General features: G+C 42.6%; 2 long non-coding RNA genes across 3 annotated transcripts in view; both read right to left on the bottom strand.

Moving 5' to 3' along the window:
* LOC149852156 (uncharacterized) overlaps positions 1-19,058 on the bottom strand; it is a 559,043-nt gene that overhangs the window by 205,109 nt on the left and 334,876 nt on the right. The window lies entirely within an intron of this gene.
* LOC149852157 (uncharacterized) overlaps positions 1-19,058 on the bottom strand; it is a 92,485-nt gene that overhangs the window by 36,377 nt on the left and 37,050 nt on the right. Inside the window, exon 2 of one of the 2 annotated variants that reach the window (XR_016439341.1) lies at positions 3,782-3,909. The exons of the other annotated variant lie outside the window; for it this stretch is intronic. This is a non-coding gene — a long non-coding RNA (uncharacterized LOC149852157). The remainder of the gene's footprint in view (positions 1-3,781; positions 3,910-19,058) is intronic. 2 annotated transcript variants of the gene reach the window in all.

Below are 19,058 nucleotides of genomic sequence, written 5' to 3' on the forward strand. Positions count from 1 at the left end.
TTCCCTCTTAACCATCTCTCTGATAACAAAAAAACAAACGCGTTTAATGCAGCTTTGTACAGATAGATGTGGACTGAGGTACAGTGAAGTAAGTAATAGCTCCAGTTTGACTCAGTTAAGTGTAAAGTGGAGTGGGACACAAACAAACCCTGTGTCCTGTCTTTTAAGTGGTGACGGTAACTATAAAAGAGATCAGATCTGTTCTTACTTGCTCGGCCTAACTTTTCCTTAATATATACTGAAACAACAAAAGAATTCTGTAACATATTATGCATAGAAATTATGAAGGCTTACAGCTGTCAGCTAAATATTTTTATTCAACCTATAATTAACTATTTCTAGGAGCTTGGCTTTACTGCAAAGACTAAACTAAAGAATGGGAATATTATATTTCCTGTGTTATCAATCAGTAATGTGTGTTCAAACTACAGATACTGCACCTTTGAAGCATTCTGTCTTCGTATTCCTGTATTGCTCAAGGGGAAAAAAATGAGGCTTTTTAAAATTCTACACATTATTACACAATATAGACTACACTACAGGTTTATGCTATACTAACTACACTATTTTGCTAATCCACTTAGATAACAGTTTAATTACATTAATAATAGTTGTGGTTTAGTGTGGTGCCAAGATTTACCTCTTTGTTTCAGAAAAACAATTAAATTAGGAGCAGTGAGCCTAATCTTAAATGAGACATATTAACAAAATAATAATTGAAAGTTTTTGTTTTATTTTGGTGGTTTTGCTTTTACTACCTACGCTAATTACACAAGGATTGTACTCTGTGATAACTGAACATGTCAACTGAATCATAATGGCCAAATCTTTGGAAACATCACCATTGAGTCTATTGCTGGTTACACTCAATGTACAGTGATTTCTTACATTTGCAATTCCTGGGAGAGGTTTGGTTGTATTTGCTTCCCACTGACTCACTACACTTATGTGAATATCTTGCTTGCATTTCCACAAGAGCTGGATCCAATGTAGAACTTCATATCAAACAACTTCCACCATCACCTTGAACTCTGTTGGGATGTCGTGAGCGCTTGCTCATGAAAGCTGATGAATCTCCGATTCAATTAGTCTATAAAGAGGCATCCCTACCATGTCCTCTGCCTGGCTTCAAACTAACACAGCTAACTACCTCACTCGAACTTAGTGATTCGGATATAGTACAACTTGACCCAAGACACTCCCAGACTCCATCTTCCATCCTACAACATAATCTAAGCTGAGCCACCTCTTTGCTAAAAAAATCTCACTTTTCAGATCAAAGAAAAAGTTGTCTTCCTATAATCATTCCTATAATTAGAAACCTATTTAATTTTTTGGCAGGACAAAGGGTTTTTTGCAGGCATTTTGTGGCAACCCACCCCTCGGCACTGATCAGTGGGGAGGCTCTTCCCCTTAGCGCTGATTGGCTTTGGGTGGGGGGAGGAGGAAGGAGGAGGGAGCCACCATCTTGATTGTTGGATGCCCCTTGTGCCACCCTGCCTCTTGGTGCCGACTGGCAGAGAGAGGCCCCAGCAGGGGAGGAGGGATGAGAGGGCAGCTGCTCTTCGTGCCGCTCCACCAACTGGCTCCTTCCTCTCCCGGCAGCAAGGACCACTGACTCCTACTGGGGAGCCAGCATTTTATTTTTATTAAGTTTTGTTGTTGTTGATTTCACAGTTCTCACAAAACCTGCAAAACTGCAAATTAAGTCGATCCCGACCTGTAAGTAGAACAATCTGAATAAGCTCCATTCTAAACATTTTGGGAAGGTGATAATCCCTATCTATTCACCTCTGTTTACTTTTGTTAGACTTCTTTAATAACCGTAAGCCTCCCAGCCAGAAATGTTATTTTTGCCCCAAATTTGATTTACACTTTCTTGAATTGATTTTAACTTGAGGGGGAAATATATCCCCTAGATTAAATTTCTTCAAAATATCTACCAATCAAAACTATAGTACTTACATAACATTTATGAAACATTTTGTGTTTTGCTGCTAAGAATTGATGTAGAGATCCCCATGTCAATTAACCAACTCTCTTTGTCCCAGAGCAGTGCTTATAATATCTGTGGAGCAAAAACATGGGACTATGCAAACCAATATGGCTCAGTTTTGTATCACAGCATATAAGAAGGGCACGTTTTTGTGTTGGGTTAAAATCAACAGAAGAGACAAAACTGGTAGGGAAAGTATTGTACTAACTTTGTTCAAGTGTATAAAAAGGCAGTGTATAAAGAAAAAAAATGTAATAAATGCTGCTATGAAACCCTGCTTCTTTGGTATCATTTGATGCTTTAATGACAGATGCCTACACCACTACAGTGATGCCATCCCTGCATGTGTATTTGTTTTATTCCTGCAGTGAAACCTGAGTCAGAACTTAATGTAAAATAAAATGAACCAAGAAAAATATGATCTTTGCGAGCAAAACACTGTTGCTATGTTGAACCATTCTAAGATCACATTAGCTAATATTACTTCAAGCAGCTTTCAGTGGCAATACTAAAAGTGTGACAATGAAAGAAAAACAGAAAACAACGCCTGGAGTTTAACACTTGCATGCCAAGAAGTCCTTCCGCTCAAGCCAAAAGGAGATGTGTGCCCACCACATTAATATCCAAACAGCTCTACCTCATTATAAGTAAAATTTACTTTTTAGTGGTATTTTTAAGCACATGTATAAGCTTCACTGTAGTTGAATAATGCAGCTTTTGCCCTTTTTATATCATGTTGTGCTAAAGCCAGTGTAACAAAGCTGCCCGGAGAGTTAAATAAAATATAATTAAAATGATATGGAACATCTGGAAAACTGTATGCATGGCAGAGAGTTGACCTATTTTACATTTAAAGATTAAGACCTGCAGTTTTTATGTGCTCTCTTGTGGCCATTACCTAATTACTAAATACAGACAGAGAAATGTACCTTCACCCAACATGCCTTGTCAAATGTGATTACAAGGAAAATTTGTTAAGACTCTCTAACCACAAGCATGATTTATTTTCTGAGCAATTACAAGATAAAAATGCATCAATATTTTTTCTTTTTAATTGAACGCCTGCTGTTTTAAAGATAAACATTAAGGTCGGTATCCTCAAACATGACTACTGCTTTTGGATGCCTTGACTTTTGGTTGCCAAACCTAGAGGGAGTCCATTTTTAGAACACAAATCTCAATACTTTCTGAAATTAAGCTACCTTAAGGCAGTGCTCAATCTCTGGTGCAAGGTGCAAATCTGGGCTCTGGAGCCATGCCAACTAGCCCAAGAGGTTCCCTGAGGCTCCAGAAATTTGGTGGTGTGGGAGCAGTGGCAGTATCAAATTGCCATGGCTCTGGAAGCCCTGGAACTCTGGAAGCGTTAACATTGCTATGGGACTGGGCCAACACATGGAGTTGGTTTGTGGCCAGAATTGCATGCACTAGGTTTAGATAATGCACCACGCTTGTGCCCAGGATCTGTCCTGTGGCCACTCATACAGACTGCAGGCTGGAAGGTTGAGCACCACTGCTTTAAGGCATTTCTGTCTTGGCACCCATCCACAAATCATTAATTGCTTTGGAAAAGCTTGCTCCAATTTCATGAAAGCATTGCTATTTAGTATAGTAAATTATGCTGTGCAGTTTGCAAACAAACACACTCACTATCTAGCGTATAAAAAAATGTTTCTTCCTTGGACCAAAAGAGACCAAATTTATTCCTGAATTTTTTTTCAGATTTGTGCAAGATGTTTGCAACAAAATATTGAACTGTACCACATCACTTGAAATTTCATTACGTACCTCGTGCTCAGAGAACAGTTGCTCAGTGAACCTGAACAAGTCTATAATTCTCCATCAGTGATGCACAGTGTTGTGACTTTGAATAAAATCAGGTGAAATTTGGCAGTTCCATCTGATTCCTTTGATGCCTAAAGAGAAATTTGATGGAGGGCAAATTTAAACAAATCACAACCACATAAAAAGATTTACAGAAGCCTTTGAAAAACCAAATGGCTAAACTTAGCACAGGACAATGCAGGTTAGATTCATGGGTTTTTCACATGAGTATAATGTATCAATGCCCCCGCCCCACTGAAGGCAGTGCAAAAAGTATTCCCATGAATCATTACATCTGAATTCTTCAAAGTAAATTTTACACACACCACCCAAAGCTGACAGCAGTTCTGAAAAAGGAAGGCAATCTTATGTGTAATCATTTTTATCGTATAATATCTCATGGGCTTACTTTGGGATGCAGGCTTGGGCTTGTTCATGCTTGCTAAGCAACAAACAGTATATCTAAAGGTTCTCAGCACATATCTGGCAGGTTTCACCCTGTTCTTTGTCACAACAGACACTTCATACAAAATAGATGAGCTGGAACCAAATTCATGATCTGAACAACATCAAATTTGGGAACTAGTGGCATTCAAACCCAAAGAGAAATCTCATTTTGACAGTGGGTTCTCTCTTTTTTTAAATATTTTTTTTGAAGATTTAGATCCAGATCAAAAACTCTTCAATCCTATCTCAATCCTCAAATCCATTAGGTCATTATCAAATTATACAAAGATTTAGCTCAATTTCTTGTAGGAGTGAATAACCTAAATGTCTTAAATATAGGGGAGTGGGAAATAACAGAAAAAGAATAGCTAAAGAGGTGCAATTTCTATTTAAGTCAATAGGACTTTCAAGCTAGGGTTGTAGATTTGAGGTGCTCTCTGTATGCAGAAATACATATATCCCACAGATTTTCAGTGACCAAAAATATTATGCTAATGTAGTGTTTCATAACGATGCTATTTCTCCTATCAGCTTAAACAGATTCAACCCATCATTATTTAATTAACAAGACTGCATTATTTTTGCTTTGCCTAGATTGAAAGCAAAGCAACAAAAAGTTAACTGTAATGAATATCATCCATTGTTAACTGTGATTTGTTGTTCTTGGCAGACACTAGGATTCTTCTGTATAATCTATAACACTATACCTACAATGAATACAGTATGTAGCGGTAATGTGCAGCAAACATTATACGAGTATTATTGCCAGGCCATAAAATTGATATTCATGTGTTTCTCAATAAAGCCAGAACAAAGAGCAATGATTTTGGCTGTATGCTATTTAATTAGAATCGGTGCTCCCAAGAGGAAGTACAATCCCTAACTTTTCACCTGAAGGCAAATTCCAGGATCCTGTACAGCAAAGCTCATCAAGGGGAAATGAGGCACATCCTGTTTACTTCTCCGCTCACTTAGTTCATTAACAGCCACATACAGACACCTCACTATGTTTGAGGTATTTTGTGCGTCTTCACAAAACATTTTTGTGGTCACAATTAAAAATCAAAATATTGTAATGTAATGCCTGTGCCTTACATATAACAGATTCCTTGAGTTTTCTGTGAACTCAAGGGATTCCTTTCTTTCTTTTTGGTGGGGTTGCTCAAGAGAAACTTAAGGACAAGAGATGAAATCAAAAGCTTAAAGGAATATGCTTGATGCGGTTATGACAGTCCTCCTAATGCCCTCCTCCTAGATACCTGTGGACAGTGAATACCTTTCTTCTAGCGAGAATTAAAGTTGAGTTTTTAAAAGGATCACATACACCTTTGAACTTCTCTTTTTTTTTTTGTACATGCTCTTAGAAAATTTCAAAGGTGATTTCACCATCTACCTGGTAGTGCAGTCTGTGTTTCACCCAATTTTACAGCTGTGCAGATTTGGATACAAGGTCTTGCACAGAATCTATGAAGACCTTTTCGCCAACCAACAGAGGACACCAGCTTTTATTTCAGGGCACGACCTTCCCAGTCTACATGAGTCTTTCTGATTCTGATTCTACTTGAGGCAGACAGCACCATTTGCTGTTTGAAGGGAAAGTGTAACAGCTTTGGCAAGGTTGAAGGCTAACTAGAGATGCAGAATTCTGGTCTCATTTATGTGCACCTAAATTTTAGGGCATATTCATATTTGGATTTTGGTTCCAGTCCATCTATTTCTAACTATTATTACTGGATGCATCTACACATGCACTTTAATGCACATTAATCTATTTTAATGAGCATTAAATGTCACTAAAAAAACTGTGGGCATTTATATACATATTTTTTGTCCTCCAACGTGCAGGAGATTCGTTGCTTCAGCTCCGCACGTGAACTGAGGCAAACTGCACTGTGCCACATGCAGTTGCATAAGCAGTGAAATGCACATCTGTGTGCAAAAATGGCAATGGTGTGCTTTTGAACTAAAGCACACTGCCACCACTTTCTCAGTGCTGACACGCATTTTGCCGCACCCAGCACTGAGGCTCTTACGCGTGTAAAAACGTGCAAAAATGTGCTATTTAGTTAATGCACATTAAGCTAGGCTAATGTACATTAAGCACTCTTAAAACTCTTTAGTTAATGTGCATTAAGACAGGCTAACGCACATTTCCTAATACTTCAGAATGGAAGTACTAGATCTAATATGCATTAACTAAAGCATGTTAGCAATGAAATACAATTGCAGCACTGAAGGTACTCACCATACCCTTTTATCTGACAGAAGTTAACTATGCATTTGGTGTGAGTTTTTCTTCTTTATCAGACCAAATGATATATGTCATTACATTAAAACTGGGTAACATCCTAGAGCCTTGGGCTATACATTCTCTGCATTTCGGTTAATGGAGACAGCTGACAATGATGTGCAGTGCAGTAGTGTAGAATCATAGAATTACAGAAAATTAGGGTTGGAAGAGACCTCAGGAGGTCACCTAGTCCAATCCCCTGCTCAAAGCAGGACCATCCCCAACTAGATCATCCCAGCCAAGGCTTTATCTAGCTGGCTTTTAAAAATCTCCAAGGAAGGAGATTCCACAACCTCTCTGGGTAACCTGTTCTAGTGCTTTACTACTCTCCTCATGAGAAAGTTTTTCCTTACATATTACCTAAACTTCCCTTGCTGCAACTTGAGACCATTGCTCCTTGTTCTGTCATCTGATATCACTAAGAACAGTTCAGCTCCATCCTCTTTAGAACCCAGCTTCAGGTAGTTAAAGACTACTATCAAATCCTTCTCTTCTGCAGACTAAATAAGCCCAGTTCCCTCACCCTCTCCTCAGAAGCAGAGGCAGCGGTGGGTAGGGGTGGGGGGGGTGCTATAGCCACCCCAATATTTGCCTTAGCCCCCCTGTAGCCACCCCTCCCAGTGCCACCCCTATCCAAGCCCCGCACTTCCCCCTTGGGCTGCCACTGCCGCCAACCACACACAGCTGAGCCTGCCCCACTCCCACCCAAAACCAGGAGAGGTGCGGTGCTCCCAGCCCAACCAAATAAGTATGTTTGGCCAGAAGATGTATAGTGCAGTCCCCCCAAATTTCCATCTAGCCCACCTCAGTCCCCCCCCCTAAATATTTTCACTGCCCTCCACTGGACTCTCTAATTTGACCGCATTCCTTCTATGGTGGGGAGCCCAAAGCTGGACACCACTCTAGATGTTGTCTCACCCATGCTAAATAGAAGAGTAGAATCACTTCACTTGATCTGCTGGTAACTCTCCTGCTAATGCAGCCCGGTATGTCATTTGCCTTTTTCACAACAAGGGCACGCTGTTGGATCATACTCAGCTTACTGTCCATGGTAACCCCCAGGTCATTTTCTGCAGAGCTGCTGCTAGCCAGTCAGTTCTCAGCCTATGGTGGTGCATAGGATTGTTCTGTCCTAAGTGTATGACTTTGCACTTCTTCTTATTAAACCTTATGAGATTTCTTTTGGTCCAATCTTCCAATTTGACAAGATCTCTCTGAATCCTAGCCCTATCCTCCAGAGTATTTACTATTCTCCCAGCTTGGTGTCTTCTACAAATTTTCTGAGGGTGCACTCTACCCTATCTTCCAGGTTGTTGAACAAGTTAGTGAACAAAACCAGCACCAGGGGCATTCCACTTGATACCAACTGCCAGCTAGACATCAAGTCATTAATTATTATCCTTTGAGCCCAATGATCCAAACAGTTTTCTATCCGTCTTATAGTCCATTCATCCAACCAACCCATATTTCCTTAGCTTGCTTGCAAGAATGTTGTGGAAGACCATACCAAAACCTTGCTGAAGTCAAGGTATATCATGTCCACTACTCTTCCCACATCCACAGAGCCAGTCATCTCATCATATAAGGCAATCAGGTTGGTCAGGCATGACTTGCCCTTGGTGAATCCATGCTGACTGTTACTAACCAACTTCTCCAAGTGCTTAGAAAGGATTCCTTGAGGACCTGCTCCATGACTTTTCCAAGGGTTGAGATGAGGCTGACTGGTCTGTAATTCCCTGGATCCTCCCCTTTCTTAAAGATGGGTACTATATTTGCCCTTTTCCAATGATCCAAGACCTTGCTTGATCACCATGGGTTTTGAAAGATAATGGCCAGTGGCTCTACAATCACATCAGCCAACTTCCTCAGCACCCTTTGGTGCATTGCATCAAGCCCCATGGACTTGTACATGTCCAAGTTTTCTAAACAGGCACTAACCTGTTCTTTTACCACTGCTGGCTGCTTACCTCCTCCCCACACTGTGCTGCCCAATGTAGTAGTCTGGGAGCTGACCTTGCTTGTGAAGACTAGAGTAAAAAAAAAAAAAAGGCATTGACTACTTCATTCTTTTACATGTCACCTGCCACCATCCCCCATTTAGTAGGGCACCCATACTTTCCCTGATCTTCCACTTGCTTCTGATATACTTGTAGAAACCCTTCTTGTTACCCCTTATGTCCCTTGCTAGCTGCAACTCCAATTGCACTATGGCCTTGTTGACTTCATCCCTGCATGCCTGAGCAATCCTCTTTTACTCTTCCCTAGTTGTTTATCCAGGTGTCCACTTCTTGTAAGCTTTCTTATTCTTTTTAGCTCATTGAAGAGTTCCCTGCTAAGCCAAACTGGTCTTCTGCCATACCTGCGCGTCCTCTTGCACATTAGGATGGTTCATTCCTGTGCCTTCAGTAAGGTTTCTTTAAAGTACTGCCAGCTCTCCTGGACTCCTTTCCCCCTCAGAATGGCCTCACAGAGGAATCTGCCCATCAGTTCCCTGAGTGAGTCAAAGTCAGTTTTTCTGACATCCAGGGTCTGTACTCTGCTATTCTCCTTTCTTTCTTTCCTCAGAATCCTGAACTCAATCATCTTGTCGTCACTGCTGCCCAATTTGCCATACACTACAAAATTCCCTAATTCCTCCCTTATCGTCCTTGTCTGGTATAGCAGATACCCACCATGACACCAGTGCTCCAGTCAGAGATATACTATATACAGAAACCTGTGGCCATGTAAATTTCTCTCATACTGAATTAAGGGATGTTGTGCTATCTCTTTCCACTAGCTCGCACCTTCTTAAGCTTTGTACCAGTGTCCCTGGCATTGCATATTCCGGTTGGTTTTGTTCTAAATTGACACTGTCGGCATTCTGAATTAGTTCTGAATTTAGTGCTGATAAAGTATATTAAAAGTTGCTTCTTGCTGCACCTCCCCCATCAAGCAAATGTGGTTAAAGTTATAGTGATCCTGAAGACAGTCTACCTAACAAAAGATCTTACTCTAATCGTCAGTCACAAAATGTACATTATATTCCTCTTTCCCGGCACATTCACACAGAGTTGTTAGACAAACCACTAACATCATTTTAATTAGAGCTTCTTAGTTGAGTGGGGTGCAAGCAAATGATAGTAAGAGTGCAACAAGCAGCTCCTTCAGAGGAACTGCTTCAGTCAGGCCTTCACAGCAATTATTTAAGAGTTACCAGCAAGAACTAAACTATGCTATAGAAGCAAAAGTGAAGAATTACTGCTGAAAATTAAATTGCCCTGATTTTGTTTAGAAATTGGAAATCAGACACTTATCATGTATGAACATACAAGTTGTATAATTAAACAGGTGAAAAAGGTCAGCAACAAGCTAGACCAGGGGTGTGCAACCTTTTCTGACTGCCAACCAGAACAACCCACCCTGGGTTGGAGGCAGGCATATGGGATAGCATTAGGACCCTGTCACTGCTGCTGCATGTCTCCCTGGAAGCACAGGGAAAGCACTCACAGCTGGCATTTCTTTTTGGGGCAGCACAGGAAGAGCATCTGAAGAAGGCACCCTCACCACCAAATTCTGAAGAGATACTCCCAGGGACACCCCAACCACCTGCTCTCAAACAAATTTAATAAATCTGTCCCAAAGCATCCATAGTAGTTGCTCTCAAGTGTGTTGGAAACCAAGACTTCAAGAGCAGAGGCAGGGGAATGCCTTCAGAGCAGCTTTACCACCTCATTTCCAGGTTTGGTAGGAGTAGTCAGTAGTATGTGCTTGGGAGCACTCTTGCCAAGAAACACTGGAGATATGGTAAACAGATCCCTTAGAACATACTATCCACCTGCATGCATAGAAGCAGGCACCGGTCCACAAAGTTCCTCCTACCATGATGCATGGCATTTATTATCCTTAGCCTCTTTCTCCTTATTTATGTATTAACTGAATGTTTTGACTAGTAGTGCCAACATGTTTTATGCTTTTGAAACACTTAAACAGAAGAATGAAAAGGTAAAGTGCTGTGTTACAAAAAGAGTCTTAGCACTCTTGCTCATAGAGGGGACATAGCTGCCAGTCCAGTGATGGCAATCCACAGGAAACGAATGAATCTACCTCACCAACAATGCAGTAGTCGTTATAGAGGAGAGATTTACACCCAGAATCATAGTTTAGAACAATCACAAGTGCTGCCAACTAGACAGGGGTGGGTTTTAGGAAGAGCTCTGGTTTAATTTTTTCAGTTCCATGGCTATCCATCATCCATGAAACTTGAGTTTAAATGAGACTAATTATGTATGCACAACCTTTGGTATGTTAAATTCCCCTTTTCCCCTAGTAGCTTACTTCAGTTCCTAAATATAGATATTTTATTTTAAGAATGCTGTTGGTCAATATCATGGCTCACCATTCCTAAAAGAAACGGCCAAAAGAGACTCAAGAGGAGACAGGTCTGCCCAGTAATGCACAGTAAGCAATGAATAGAAAAACTGCCAACTTGTATCCCAAGAAAAGCGAGGGCCACTTATTTAACACTGGACTGGGTATCATCCTCCTTGTCCTATTATGCCTCATCATTTTTCCTTTTTCTCATGTTCATGAGCCCTTCAATGCATCTTTGTCCTATCTGTAGTATACACTGTTGAACCAGGAAACATTTTTGGATCTCTGCTGAACTGTCTCACACATTCACATACCCTTTCTGGACATAGCATAATTAAGCTTACTGTAATTTGTCTAATGTTAAAAGAAGTCAAAACAAGAATTCCTAACTAACTTAAGGTTTCACATACCAGTGTAGTACTCCAGCAAGAGATCAATTCACATGAATCAGTTACGGACATCTCTTTGCAAATATTCCATATCATCTTATGTTGTGGCTAAATGGAAGTCTTACAATTGTGGTTACTGTTTTTGAAAAAGATAGTTTCCATATAGAAAGAAAATGCTAATCTAAGGTCGAGAGGCAAAGCGCTGCTCGACCTGGTACTGGCTACGGGGGATGACCTAATCAGCGACCTAGTGTTCGATGGGAAGCTGGGTGACAGCAACCATGAGCTGATCACCTTCACCATCCTCCATAAAGCTGGCAAATCAGTCAGCAACATAGAAGTCCTTGACTTCAGAAAAGCTGACTTTGACAAGCTCAAGAGGCTTGTTGGTCAGGCCCTTAGGGACCATGACCCCAGGGAGATGGGAGTTCAAGAAAAGTGGTTGCTTCTCAAGGAAGCAATCCTCAATGCACAAGCTAAATCTATTCCAACACAGAGGAAAGGCAGCAAGGCACAGCAGCTCCCCTGGCTCTCCAGGGACCTAGCGGACCTCCTACGGCTAAAAAGGAAAGCCTACAAAGGATGGAGGATGGGATTTACCTCCAAGGAGGATTATTCTGCACTGGTCCAGTCCTGCAGGGAGCAAACCAGGAAAGCCAAGGCTGCAACTGAACTCCAACTAGCTTCAAGCATCAAGGACAACAAAAAGTCCTTTTTCAGATATGTGGGGAACCGGAGGAAAAGCAACATTGGACCCCTGCTAAACCAGATGGGGTAACTGACAACTGACGCCCAGGAAAAAGCCAACCTATTAAATGGGTACTTTGCGTCAGTCTTTCATCAGTCCCATGGGATGCCCATGCCTGCTATGGGACAGGGAGATCCAGGTGATGGGGATCCCCTACCCTCCATAAATGCTGACCTCATGAAGGAACACCTTGAGAAGCTGGATACCTTCAAGTCAGCCGGCCCTGACAATCTGCACCCCAGGGTACTCAAGGAGCTGGCGAGCATCATAGCCCAGCCCCTGGCACGGATCTTTAAAAACTCCTGGTGCTCTGGTGTAGTGCCCGAAGACTGGAAGAAGGCCAATGTGGTGCCGATCTTCAAGAAAGGGAGGAGAGCGGATCCGGCTAACTACAGGCCCATTAGCCTGACTTCTATCCTGGGGAAGATCTTAGAAAAGTTTATTAAGGAGGTCATCCTTGAGGGACTGGCCCAGGCTAACATCCTAAGGGATAGCCAGCACGGGTTTGTTGCGGGTAGGTCTTGTTTGACCAATCTCATTTCCTTCTACGACCAGGTGACCTATCACCTGGACGAGGGAGAAGAGATTGATGTCATATATCTTGACTTCAAAAAAGCTTTTGATCTGGTATCCCATGATCACCTCTTGGCCAAACTGGCCAGTTGTGGCCTTGGCTCCACCACGATCCGCTGGCTGGGAAATTGGCTCCATGGTCGGACCCAGAGGGTTGTAATTGATGGCAGTCACTCTTCATGGTGCCCTGTAACCAGTGGGGTCCCTCAAGGCTCTGTCCTGGGACCCATACTGTTCAACATCTTCATTAACGATGTGGACACTGGAGTCAGGAGTGGACTGGCCAAGTTCGCCAATGACACCAAACTTTGGGGCAAAGCATCCACACCAGAAGATAGGCGGGTGACCCAGGCTGACCTGGACAAGCTCAGCAAATGGGCAGACGAGAACCTGGTGGTGTTTAGCACCGAAAAATGCAAGGTTCTCCACCTTGGGAGGAAAAACCTGAAGCACCCTTATAGCCTCGGCAGTGCTACGTTGGATAGCACTACAGAAGAAAGAGACTTGGGGGTCATCATTGACCACAAGATGAACATGAGCCTGCAATGCGATGCTGTGGCTAGTAAAGTGACCAAAACGCTGGTGTGCATCCATAGATGCTTCTCGAGCAAATCCCAGGACGTCATTCTCCCCTTGTACTCGGCCTTGGTGAGGCTGCAGCTGGAGTACTGCGTCCAGTTTTGGGCTCCACAATTCAAAAAGGATGTGGAGAAGCTTGAGAGAGTCCAGAGGAGAGCCACGCGCATGATCAGAGGTCAGGAAAACAGATCTTACGATGACAGGCTGAGAGACATGGGACTCTTTAGCCTGGAAAAGTGTAGGCTCAGGGGTGATCTGATGGCCACCTATAAGTTTATCGGGGTGACCACCAGGATCTGGGGGAACGTTTGTTCACCAGAGCGCCCCAAGGGATGACTAGGTCAAACGGCCATAAACTCCTGCAAGACTGCTTCAGGTTGGACATAAGGAAGAATTTCTTTACTCTCCAAGCCCCCAAGGTCTGGAACAGTCTGCCAGCGGAGGTGGTTCAAGCACCTACATTGAACACCTTCCAGAGTAAATTGGATGCTTATCTTGCTGGGATCCTATAACCCCAGCTGACTTCCTGCCCTTTGGGCAGGGGGCTGAACTCGATGATCTCCCGAGGTCCCTTCCAGCCCTGATGTCTATGAAATCTATGAAATCTAACTCAAGGTTAAATACATTGGCCAATCCCCCTTGCAGAAAAAACAAAGCAACTTATATAAATCTTGGGATAAAGCAAATAAGAGCCTATGCTGGTGGCCTGAGTGTCAACAGAAGAACCATCACAGACATTAAAGATGATCAGATAAATCCTCTGTTCTTTCAAAAAAATATTTCTGCCAAATACTGTGCATCTCTAAAATGGGAAGTAAAAATCCAATCAACAAACATGTTTCTAATGACTTCTAAAAGTCCTGAATCAGGTCCCAAATGCTAAAACAAGAATACTACCCTGAGAAATAACTGTTGGGCAAACAATGGACCGCCCACAGAAGCAAACAGGGAATAGCTGAATCTTCACTTAGGTCTAAGCAGCTGTCCACACATTTAATAGCTACTGTTGGTAGTACCAGGTGTCCTTATTGATTTGTATCATTGAACAATGGGCATACCTTGATGGTCTTCTATTCACATGGAAATTCCCTTCCACCACTCAGGGCAAAACAGGTTTATTCAAGCCTGAACTCCAGAATGCGAGGCAACTAAACAACAGATCACCTACTGGCAAGAGAAAGGGTCAACATTGGTCTTTTAAGATTATGGCAGTTGAACTGTGAGGCCTTATTTCCTTCAACAGGTAGCAGACAGAGACCTTGTGCCCAGGAAGTGGGAAGAGCCAGGCTTTCTAGCTACTCAGATCAAGCTTAAACCACATAGACCCAACGCGGTGGAACCCAAACACAGCGGCCTGGCAACTGCCCAACAATGTAACAATACATCTTTGTAAATGGCAGTCTCTTATAATGTAATTACAGTTAAAATTTCCTAGTCTCTCTGAAACAGGCTAGTACTGGAGTAATACCCCAGTAAAATGAAAACCACCTGCTCTACTTATCTCTGACTTTAAAACCCCAATCTAATTACTGCAGAGAAACAAATATTAACACATTTAGATCAAAATGGTTGGGTCAAAAGAAGGGCCTTTAGAGATAATGTGGCCACTTTGAAAGGATGATGGGGGACCTCATCATCCGTGAAGTAAGGTTCACCATTTTTCCTATGCCCCAGAAGGAATGGAACAAATGGAGTGGATTTTTTTTTTAACATAAACAGCATTGGAAAAAAGTGAGTCTTCTGACACATTCCTTACTTTATGACTCATATTCCTTCCTTAATATCAGTTACTAAACATGAAAACTATAAAGTTCAGGAAAGGATCAAAGGATATTTTTTGTTCTTTTTGTACTAACCTTATCATTTCTTCCTCCAGACTAGATCATGTGATTAATAATAATGCTTTTTCCAAAATTAGTTAAACATGTACACAAAATGAACTTTTTAATACTAACACAAATAATGAAGGAAGTAAAACCTATGAAGCAAAATAGTGATGACGATGCACACAGTATATGTTCCAGAACAGTCACTATACATGCTTCAAAAGAAGAATGGTGAATATTGAGCCATCTATTTTGGATTTTGCAAGAATGGATTTCCCAACAGAAGTTACAACACGCTGCAGGTACCAAATATAATGCTTCAGGAATTACCATATGAGTGTACAACCTGGGTATAGTACTTATCTTCTTAGCAGTGTAGAAGAAACACCTATCTGATATACCAATAAATGGAACCATCTTTCATAGTTGTAGACTCCATTTTTAAGATAGTGGTTCACACAGTTGTGGACTTCGATAAAGACAGGTCATCATATTTTCTCCAGTGAGTGACTAAAGCAGTTCTCATTACCAGCTAAAGAAACTGCTGTCAGTGCTTCTCTCTCTTTTATCTCCCACAAAGATAAGCTACATCAATGTGACAGACGCATCCACAGGGAGAACTTTCTTAGGTCTCAAATTATTTGAAAGGTTAATGATGACCAACTCCACTAGCTAGGTCAAGCATGCTGTTCTTCAAGTGTCTCCAGTGGTTCTGAGACTGACATGTGTGCAACTTGGCGTGTTTTTGTACTGAGTCCACATGTGTTCTACTATGGATCCAATTCTCAAAGCCCAGTCAGTGGTTGGGATTAAAATTAATTTAAATTCAGTTTCAAAGGGGGGTACCAAGCAGAGCTGTAAGTGGTCAGCACTGTGCCCAGGTCGTGATGGCACAAGGTGCATGGGCAACTATCAGGTTTCAGTTGCAAGGGGAGATGTCACTGCATTTTTTTGCCATCAACAGCTGCAGGAAACCTCTGGCCACAGCTGTACCATGTGCCTTCACCACTGCTCTGCCCTCTCCACTGGCAGAGCTGGAGTCACTGCAGAGAAGGTGAAGAGGGGAATAGGGGGAGTTGCTACTGCTAGCAAGATCCTTGTTTTAACATTTGCAAGGGAACCCTGGTAGACTTAAGATCTTGTGACCTATTTTGTATCAGTTCTTTTCAGGTATGATACACCTGACTTGAATTCAATGATTAGAGACTTATTTGACCTAATATAATCAAACTGGAAAATTCATAATTATACATGTTATTTTTTTAAAATAAATTGCTTCTAAACTTTGGCGGGCAAATTTAACCACCACATACATGAATGTGTAAAAGCAATGCGGGGCAGAGGGGGGGTGGTGGAGAGGAGTGGGTAGGAGGAGGCAGGAAGGCACAGCACAGAATAACACAGAGCAAACTTCCACCACATACAGCTTTGCCAATGTATCTGGCTAGCAGTACTCTGTCTATATCACTCCTGGATATCATTGGAATGGAGACTGCCAAATGCACTATACGCTGAGCCAATTTGTGCACTGGCTTTTTTTGTGATGCGCATAAATGAGTTTTTGGCTGGGTCCAAATTCATTTTCACTTGTGATTTAAGTGACTATTTGAATTGTGGTGTCCAGAGGTGAAAGGTTTGCACATATTGCTATACCACTCTGCCAGCTGGCTTCCACTGTAGTTTCATGTCTCTGCTTTTAAAGTAGAATGAAAAGTGTAAGGCAGTGGCTGATATGAAGTGATATTTAAAGTCATGTGTACACCACTGCCTTGGAAAGAAGCTCTTGAGCAGGTGGAAAATTCATTGACAGTCCTAACTCTGACTATAAGACATGATATTTTTACATAACACCTTTAATGCCAATGCACTGGCAGCCCTGAGCATTGGGATTTTACCAAGGATGGATAAAACAGAGGTGGATTATGTTATGCACTAGTTACTGAACTCAGTACAGTATAACAGGGTGAAATTTAAAAGCCTGTGACATACAGGAGGCGAGACTGGATTGATCAAATGGCCCATCTGGCTTTAAATGCCATGAATCAAACATGGAAAATTCAAATCTAGGTTCCAAACACCCTGACATTTATAACTGCAGAGCTCCAGGGGCTTGGTTCAGATAAAAAGATCCCAACGATCTGTGGGAAAGGCAAGGGCCCCCAGTAGGACACTTGCCTGCCTGTACACCAATGCCAGGAGCTTGGGGAATAAACAGGAGAAACTGGTCCTCCTGCTAAACAAGAATGACTACAACCTCATAGGGATAACAGAGACCTGGTAGGACTCCACTTATGACTAGGCCCCAGGTATAGATGGCTATACCCTGTACAGGTGTGATTGTGCAGATAAAAGGGGAGGGGTGTAGCCCTCTATGTCAAGGACAGCCACATGTCCCTCCAAATTGACATTGCCACCTAGGAGGGACAACTGGAGTCTCTCTGGGTCAAAATATGTGGGGAATGTGGCTCAGGGGACATCATGTTAGGAGTCTACTACAGACCTCCTAACCAGAAAAAAGAGCTGGACCGGGAATTCACCAGGGAACTGGCTGAGGCTGCACAGTATCAGTGCATGGTTGTCATGGGAGACTTCAATTACCCAGACATCTCATGAGAAGAGCATTCAGTCAAATCCAATCAGTTGCAAAGCTTCTTCACGTGCATGGACAAGCTCTACCCGACTCAAGAAGTCTATGGGCTGATGAGAGGTAAAGCATTGCTGGACCTGGTATTGGCCAAAGGGGATGACATAGTCAGTGACCTAAGAATCAATGGAAAGCTGGGTGATGGTGACCACGAGCTGATCACCTTTACTATCCATTGCAAAGATGGCAAGTCAGTGAGCAATATTGAAGTCCTCAACTTCAGGAAAGCTGACTTTAACAAGCTCAGGGGGCCTTAAGGGACCATGACTCGACAGGAAGAGGAGTCCAAGAGGAATGGTTGCTCCTCATGGGAGCGAACCTGACAGCACAAGGGATGGCCATCCCATCTCAAAGAAAGGGTAGCAAAATGGCACAGCAACCCCCTTGGCTCAGCAGGGAACTCAAGGACCTCCTATGCCTCAAGAGAGAGACTTATAACAGATAGAAGGTTGGAATTACCACCAAGGAGGAGTACTCAGCACTGGTCCGTACCCGCAGGAAGTGGATCAGGAAAGCCAAGGCTGCAACCGAGCTCCATCTGGCTTCACATCAAGCATAACAAAAAGTCCTTTTTCAGATATGTAGGGAGTCATAATAAAAGCAAGGGTACCATTGGATCCCTGCTGAACCAAATGGGACAGCTGATAACCAACACCCAGGAAAAGGCCAACCTGCTTAATGGGTACTTTGCATTGGTCTTTCATCAATCCAATGGGACCGCCCTGCCTGGCAAGACATGGGCTGGACAGGGTGAGGGCATATTTATACCCAGCATCGGTTTTGATCTAGTAAAGGATCACCTTGAGAGGCTGGACAACTTCAAGTCAGCTGGTCCTGACAGATTACACCCTAGGGTACTCAAGCAGCTGGCAGGCGCTATAGCCCAACCATTGGGAAAAATATTCAAAAATTCGTGGCACTCAGGTGAAGTACCTGAAGACTGGAAGAAAGCCAATGTGGTACCCATCTTCAAGAAACAGCAGAAAGTAGGTCCTGGGAATTACAGGCCAATCAGCTTGACCTCAATCCCTGGTAAGATTCTTGAGAAAATTATCAAGGACACCCTTCTGGATAAGCTGGCTGGGGGCAACATCCTGAGGGATAGCCAGCATGGGTTTGTCACAGGTAGGTCTTACCTGACCAATCTCATCTCCTTCTATGACCAGGTGACATATCACTTGGACAAGGGAGAAGAGATTGATGTCATGTACCTGAACTTTAAAAAAAAAAAAACCTTCGATCTGGTGTCCCATGACCCCCTCATGGAAAAATTTGCCAATTGCAGTCTTGGCTACACCACAGTCCAATGGCTGGGAAATTGGCTCCGAGGTCAGACCCAGAGAGTAGTGGGCAATGGGAATGAGTCACTGCGGCGCGCCATAACCAGTGGCA

This window comes from Crocodylus siamensis, chromosome 15 (genome assembly GCF_052110815.1).
Source record: "Crocodylus siamensis isolate JL-2025a chromosome 15, ASM5211081v1, whole genome shotgun sequence".
Lineage (NCBI taxonomy): Eukaryota > Metazoa > Chordata > Crocodylia > Crocodylidae > Crocodylus > Crocodylus siamensis.